The sequence below is a fragment of the Urocitellus parryii genome, unplaced genomic scaffold, assembly GCF_045843805.1.
Source record: "Urocitellus parryii isolate mUroPar1 unplaced genomic scaffold, mUroPar1.hap1 Scaffold_4050, whole genome shotgun sequence".
NCBI classification, from domain to species: Eukaryota; Metazoa; Chordata; class Mammalia; order Rodentia; family Sciuridae; genus Urocitellus; species Urocitellus parryii.
Genome location: NW_027553629.1, coordinates 9,926 through 17,397, shown reverse-complemented (window position 1 = coordinate 17,397; position 7,472 = coordinate 9,926). Strand labels below are relative to the sequence as shown.

At 44.2% G+C, this 7,472-nt stretch overlaps 1 pseudogene; it reads left to right on the top strand.

The window, feature by feature from the left end:
* The first annotated feature begins 2,979 nt into the window (after positions 1-2,979).
* Positions 2,980-6,260, top strand: LOC113176023 (plakophilin-4 pseudogene; annotated as a pseudogene).
* The last annotated feature ends 1,212 nt before the right edge of the window (positions 6,261-7,472 follow it).

Here is a 7,472-nt window from a genome sequence, read left to right as displayed (position 1 = left end):
TAGTTGTTCTAGACATTCAGAGTTAATATTAGATTAAGTTCATGGGATGATTAAGTTTCAGTTTTTACACTGATCATCAACTAAAAATAGTGTTTGACTTAAATTCAAATGTAAATAGTTTCATATGAAATAATCAAAGAAAAATCATAAATGGATCAGTGTGGTGAGATAGAGACAGATGGGCAGGGTTTATTTAAAAGGGGATAACATAGACTTCTCCTAGGAGGGAGGAGGGGGCCAGAGCTGGTGTCCTGGTATCCCTAGAAGTGAGGTGTTCTGCCCTTTTTATATGTCCTAGGCTTCCTTTGTTCTCCTGCCTCTTCCCCTTATCTTTCTCCTTCCTGTGGTATGGGACTAGGCCTAGGCAGTGACTAGACCTAGGAAATGCTTAGTGGGATGGCCAAAAGGTGGGAAACAGGTGGGCTGAAGTGGGAAGGGCAGGATGGTGCAGCCTACATTAATTAACAACCTTATAGCTCCCTGTAGGGAGCTATTCCTGGGACTGGTTATCTTAGCAACAGGTTGGAGCAGGGGCGGTTCTTGGGTGGAGGAAGGGCTCTGAAGGAATTAACTCAGGGGACATTCTCCAACTAGCCAGACTCACTCAAAATTGGCCTCCTTAAACCCACCTTCCACCATGCGGTCAGCGCACTGGTTTCATCAATGAGGTTCTTGGCATAAAAGTTAGCTAGCAGAGATCGAAATAAAACACACAGACTCAGTTACCTTTTTCTATGACCAGGTCCGAGACGGCTCCCCTCTCTGGCTCCCACCTCGAACCACCGGTAGGGCAGCAAGGCTTACTCAGGGCTAGCAGGAGAGAGAGAGCTTGAGCACGCCAGGGAGTAGCCTTTTATTGGGGAACAAGAAATTCATGGGAGAATTCCATCCAATGAAGGTTGAGGGGGGCTGCACTCCAAGGTCAGGGTCAGTGATTGGCCCCTGGGGTCAGTGGTCAGTCACACCCCCCCCACGGACGGGTTCTCTCATCAGGAGAGGGCCAGGAAAGCTCCGACACAGATTAGCCAGAGCGCCTCAGACCCAAACCAGGAGTTGCCCAGTCACGTGTGAGAATGGCTTTCCACACCACCTGACTTGATTGACCTGTTTATACTGTCTCTCTAGTTCTGGCTTCAGAAGTGGGCAAAGAGCTGGGTGTCAGTAGGAGTGGGTGTGTCTTGCTGTTTTATAGACCCCAGAACCCCCCACCACCTTTTTCTTCTTTGTGCATATGCCTAAGGGTAAGAAGGAGCTGGAACACTTGGGATAATCAATAGCAGCTCATTGTGCTGGGAAGTGTGATCCCCAGGTTAGCTGTTAGCAACCCATCTGTCTTTTCTTTGATAACCAGCCCTTATTTTCTCAACCCCCATCATTTATTACCTACACTGACTGCCAGACCTTCTTACCCCTGAGTCAGTTTGCTGAGGAATGTGACATATCGGGTCCCCTCAGGCCAGGTGGGGCTGCAGACAGATTAACTCACCATCCTCATTTATCTGTCCTCTTATACTTCCATAAATGTTGAAATAAAAATCTTAAGAGATTCCTTCAGAAAAATTCTTGTATTCTTTTGCCTTCTAGAATTAAAATTAAGCTATCACTCTATAATTATTTCCTAGAAATAGTTAAAAATGAAATCCTGTGAGGGGAAATAGAATTTAAGTCCTATAAAGGGGGCTGGAAGGGAAAACAGAACAGGTACCACTTAAAATATGTAATAGTATCTCTTGACCTGTCAACCTAGGCCTTCAGAATGTGCAGAGTTCATCACGTCCTTCAGATCTCGTCACTGGTGAAGTGAATTAGAGAGGTACTTGTGTTGATTTTCTGTTATTGCTGTAACCAATTCCCATAAACACAGTGTGAGAACACCCCAAACTCATTTTCTTAGAGTTCTGTAGGTTAGGAGTCCACCAAGGGTCCCAACAGGCCTAAAATTGATAGGTCAATCCTTGGCTGGTAGCTGTTTCCTCCACCTTCACAACCAGCAACAGCAGGCAGAGTGCTTGATCCATCATCCTGACCTCTTTCTCTGCCTCTTCTTCCATGTTAAAGACCCATGGAATTATTTGGATGTTATGGATTACCCTGTGCCATTCAGCATGGTCTCCCCATCTCAGAATCCTTAACATAAGTCCATCTGCAAGTCCCTTGCTAGATAATGAATGAAGCCTGTTCACAGGTTCCAAGGATTAGGAAGAGGATCTCCTGGGGAGGCCATTATTCTGCCTGCCACATACTCTTAATTCATGTGCTAACTAATGTTGGAATTAAAATAAAACACTAAATCAAATTAGTAAAATTAAGACACTACCTTGAGCTCTGGAAATGCTCCATTGATGACCTTAGGATTTTACAAGTGTTGAGATTATTTTAGATATGGCCCTTATTTTCTCAAAGGCTGGCTTTGGGTGCAGAAATCTCATCTGAGGCTAAGAGGACACAAGGAAGCGGGGGGGGGGGGAGAGGCAGATTCTGTATACCTGGGAGCCTGCTGACTTTGGCTCAGTACCCTTGGCTCATTCTAAATGGGGCAGTTGGATGATTTTCTTTGGTCAGGATTTCCTGCTGCTTGTAGCCCCTAGCACCATGGGGATCTCTATGTGCCCAATGAAGGCCATGAGGTGGTGCTAGAAAAGGGCCTAGGGTATTCAAGTCCCTCAAGATGAGGGCCAGATTCTAGCCATGAGGAACAGGAAATGGAATAGCTGTGGTTGAAATTCAGCTTTAAGGTGCAGCCATCTTCTTTGGTCTCCTCATAAACTGAGCTTGACCAGAAACAATGTGATTGTTTTTGATTTTTCTTCTGATACAAAATATCCCTTCATCTTCATCTCACATGAGGGCAACCCCTTCCTGTGTTGGCCTGTATGGTGTGTATGTGGGAGGGATAGAGGGTATGTGGGCAGGAAGAGCAAGAAGAGGAATGGGGAGTAGAACAACAAGGCAGGCCAGGAGGACAGAGAGGAGAGAGGGATGGAGGTGGGGCAAGATGTGCAGGAGGTGGTGAGGGGAAGGAGCTGAGCTTGAATTCTCAGGCCCAGAAGGAACTCAGCTTGTAACCAAAAGCTTGGTCCTTGTCCCCAGTGCCAATGAATGCCTATTAATAATGAGGACACAGTTTTGAGAAAAAAAGGAAAAAGCTGTTTTATTGCTTTTCTGACAAAGGAGAAACACAGGGCACTCCTGTCCCTGAGGCTGTGATTCTGCCCATCAGAAAGAACAGGGGGATTTTAAAGGAGCTCCTTAAGGGCTACATTCCAAATGTGCCCTGACAGGGAGTCCAGGGGCTTTGATGGAGTGTTAGGATTCACTTGTTATTTGTCACTTCCGAGATCCTCTTACAGACATCTCCTTCCTGTGGAACACAGATAACTCAGGGTAATGTGGCCTCCAGGTTAGGGAGAGTGAGGGGGAGAAAAGAAAAAGGGAAAAAATGTCCCTTTGAAAAATAAGCCTCAGAACTATATTCAAAAGGTGAAGTGGACCCCTGTTACAAGCTGTTGATGGATTGGTACTCAAAAGTTTATTTGGGGGCTGGGGTTGTGGCTCAGTGGTAGAGTGCCTGCCTTGCATGAGTGAGGCACTGGGTTCCATTCTCAGCACTGCATACAAATAAATGAATAAAATAAAGATCCATCAAAAACTAAAACTATATATATATATATATATATATATAGTTTTATATTTTTAATATATATTTATATATATATATATATATATATATATATATATATGTGTGTGTGTGTGTGTGTGTGTGTGTGTGTGTGTGTGTATTAAGTTTATTTGGGACAATAGCAGCATGTACTCACTATCCACAAAGACAGGAAGTAGGGAATCCTCTGGTAGCTGGCTGGAGAGAATCCAATGACAACAAAATTAAATGCACCCAAATTGGAGGCCACATTTCCAACACATCACACCATGATTTTAGAGGGTACTCAGGACTTCCAGTGCTGTGTGGCAGATTGGTTCAGTCACCTCTCAAAAGACCTCCAATCCCAGGGGAATAGCCCCTCAATGCCAAACCACCTTTTGAGAGGTAACCCTGACAGATGCACAGATACAAATAGCTTCTCCTTCCCAAAGCCAGGTGGCAGCAGCGCCCCCCCCCCAAATGCTCAGGATTGACCGAGGTACCACAGCATCTGGCACCTTCACTGAAAAGGAGTGTTCATGACATCGAGCAATTTGGACAGCAACAGTAAGATATTTACAATAGGATGGTTCCATCTCACCCAGACAGCCTGATGGCTTATTGAGTTTCTGTGTTTGTCAGCACAGACAGCTTTTGCTAGACTATGTCTTCTGCTATGTCTCCTGTATATGAGGGAAGGACCTATTATAGCCCAGTGTACCATAGGCCAAACCAAAGAAACATGGAGCTCCAAGGATGGCAGGTGGCTCTCTATCACACCAGCTCAGGTGTTGGAATCTATAAAAGACTTCCAGCCAACAGAATGACCTTCCATACCAAACAAATAATTATGCTCTAAACACAACGGCTACCTACACCCAGCTCTACAGGCCAATACAATATCAAGTACAAGAGTTCAATTATAACTGGCTTCAGTAGGCAGCTCTGGCTGATGATGGCACCACAAGATCCCCATTAATAGACAATGTGATGGGGTGACCAGCACCCTGACATAGCAGGTTCCTGCTCAGGAGGTGAGAGCTGCCTGGAAAAATAAAAAGTCTAAAATAATCAGTAAGAAGTAAGACAAAGCCAAAGATTAGATTTAAATAGAGGAGTGTCTGGTGGGTCTTCCAGTCCTGATAGGAACTGGAACTGAACATCTGGAAAAGGCCCTGATTTTTTATTTAAGGGGGAGTACATCAAAGGCAGGGATAAGGTTTCAGTGGGAGGAGTCTTGCTTGGGTGCTTATTCCTTGGTATGACAGGGGTCTTGCAGTAAACAGGTTGATTGGTGTTTGGCAGGCTACACCCATCTCTCTCTCTCTGAGACTGTGCTTGAACTTGAGCTGTGAGTTAGAACAGGGTGCCGATGTGAATTGGGCATTCTCGCATCAGGAGGTTCTGCTTGGGAGTTCCCAAAACCAGTCTTCCCTGCCTAATGGTTCGAATGTCACTCAGTTCACACACAGCTCATAGTTGGCCTCCCCTGGGACAGCATCCAGAAAGACCCCAGGAAGTTTGCCTGGCACAATCCCAAGCTGCCCAAAATCATTCATATGCTGCAGCACCAGTTGCACTCCATACTAGCACACACAGCAGCCTGTCTTCAGCACCTGGGTTTTGGCCACAACAAAGTGAAATTGGAGGTATATAGGCTAGGGCAAATCAAGCGTCTGTTTGATTTTTTAGACCATAGAGTTTTGAAAGTTCAGAAGGATACTTGTGCCCTCTGAAACCTTGTCTTTGGCAAGTCCACAGATGAAAATCAAATAACATGAAAAATGTTGGTGGGATACCTGCCATCTCACATCTGTGAGAAAAACTATTGATGCAGAAGTAACGGAGCTTGTTACAGGAGTTATTTGCTATTCATCTTCATGGGATGCCTTAAAGAAGACATCAATCATCTGAAATGCCCTCTCAACCTGAACAAACACTGTGCTTGTTCCTGTTCTGGGTGGAATGCTCTTCTTTTGTTGGTGATTATAAAATTAAATTTCTGACTTCACTAGTTCTGCATAACAGGACAGGGTGCCTGAGCGACCTCAACTCTGCAGGGAATGAAGCAAGGAAGAAAATACAGTCCTGTGAGAGGCTGGTTGACTCACGGTTTTAAGTGATCTGTAGGTGTGAACACATCTGATTATAACAGCAAGATGGTGGAGAATTGTGCACCGTGAGGAACTTGTCCTATTGGCTGGAACTGAAGGTCCCTTAGGCTTGACTGCTGGGACTGACAAGTTGGATGACTTACTAGGTAGGAAAAGAATCTCCCAGCAAAGGCTCCAAGCCAAGCTGCTGGAGGAAGAAGAAAAAGAAAAAGAGAAGTCCACAAGAGGATCAATGGGATGGAGTTTGTCCTATCCCAGCACTGCTGAATTCCTCCAAAGGACCCAACATGCTCTGGTATCTGTCAGTGATAAAACTACATCTGGGGCTGGGATTGTGTCTCAGTATCAGAGCATATTGCCTCTCTCACTTCCCAGACACTATGGTGTGAACACCTTTGCTTTACCACAGGACTGACACTATGATGTTCAGCCTCACCAAAGGCCCACAACAATGAGACCAAGTGACCATGGACTGAAACATCTCAGATTGTGAGAAAAACTAATTTGTACCTTCTTATAAGTTGTTTCTTTTTTTCAGGTATTTTTATCACAGTGTCACAAATATGAATACTAAATCATAAAAATAAGTCTTGAAAATATCTTAAAGATTTTATTCAGAGTATTCTTTAACCACAACAAAGTTAGATTGTTAGTCAACAATATAACAAATCTGAAAACTAACCAAATGTTTTGAAATTCGGCAATCTATTTCTTTTAAAATTACTTATGTGTTAAAGAAAAAAATTACCAGGGAAATAGGAAGCTTTTTAACTGATGAATAATTGAAATGCAAAAATATCAAGAGTGAGGGGATGCAGCTGAAGAAGTTCTTAAGGGAGTGTCTCCCTCTAACTCTCCAACTGCTTGCACTAGAAAAGAACACAAGGACAAAATCAGTGTTCTGTCTGTGCTTCCACCTTGAGAAGGACACTTAAATTATTTTATTCATATTTATTGCCATCATCATCATCATCATCATTATTACTAATTTTATAGTGCTGGTGATCAAACCCAGGGCCTCTTCAGCTGGCATTCTACCACTGAGCTAAGACGCCCTTCCACACAAGGACATTTTAAGGTAAGCAAACTAAAAACTATCATTTCTAATGAACACAAATACAATAAACATCACAAGATATTGGGAAAGTACATGTAAAAACATTGTAAAACTAGGCGAGAAGTCACTGTGACCCTGGGAGACACTTACCTGGCATTCCTGGGGACCCAGAGGACCTCGGGACCATGGCGGCTGGAAGGATTGTGTCCCTGTGTGTCCTGTGCCTTCCCCCAAGGTGACACCACATCAGCTAACCCTGCTGCTGTTCCTGGCCACATTGTTCATGGTCTTTCTGCTGATGGTGCAGTTGGTGTTTTGTGTGGCATCTCTTTTGTGTTTTAAGTTTCTCCTGGGACTGGTGGGAAACCCAGGATCCCAGCAGGGAGGTCATGGGCCTTTCTGGATCCTAAACAGAAGCAGACCCTTTATGCTCTGCAGGCAGGATAAGATCACCTCCCCGAAGGAGAGCACATGATGATGAAAGTTGTTTTAGTTAGCTTTTTTGCTGCTGTGACTAGAAGATCTAATCAGAACAATTTTAGGAAGAAAAGTTTATTTGAGTGCTCAACAGTTTCAGCAGGCTATATTCCTCAGGGATTAGGATAAGGCTGAACATCATGGTAGAAGAGTGTGACACAGGAAGCAGCTCACAGGATGATCA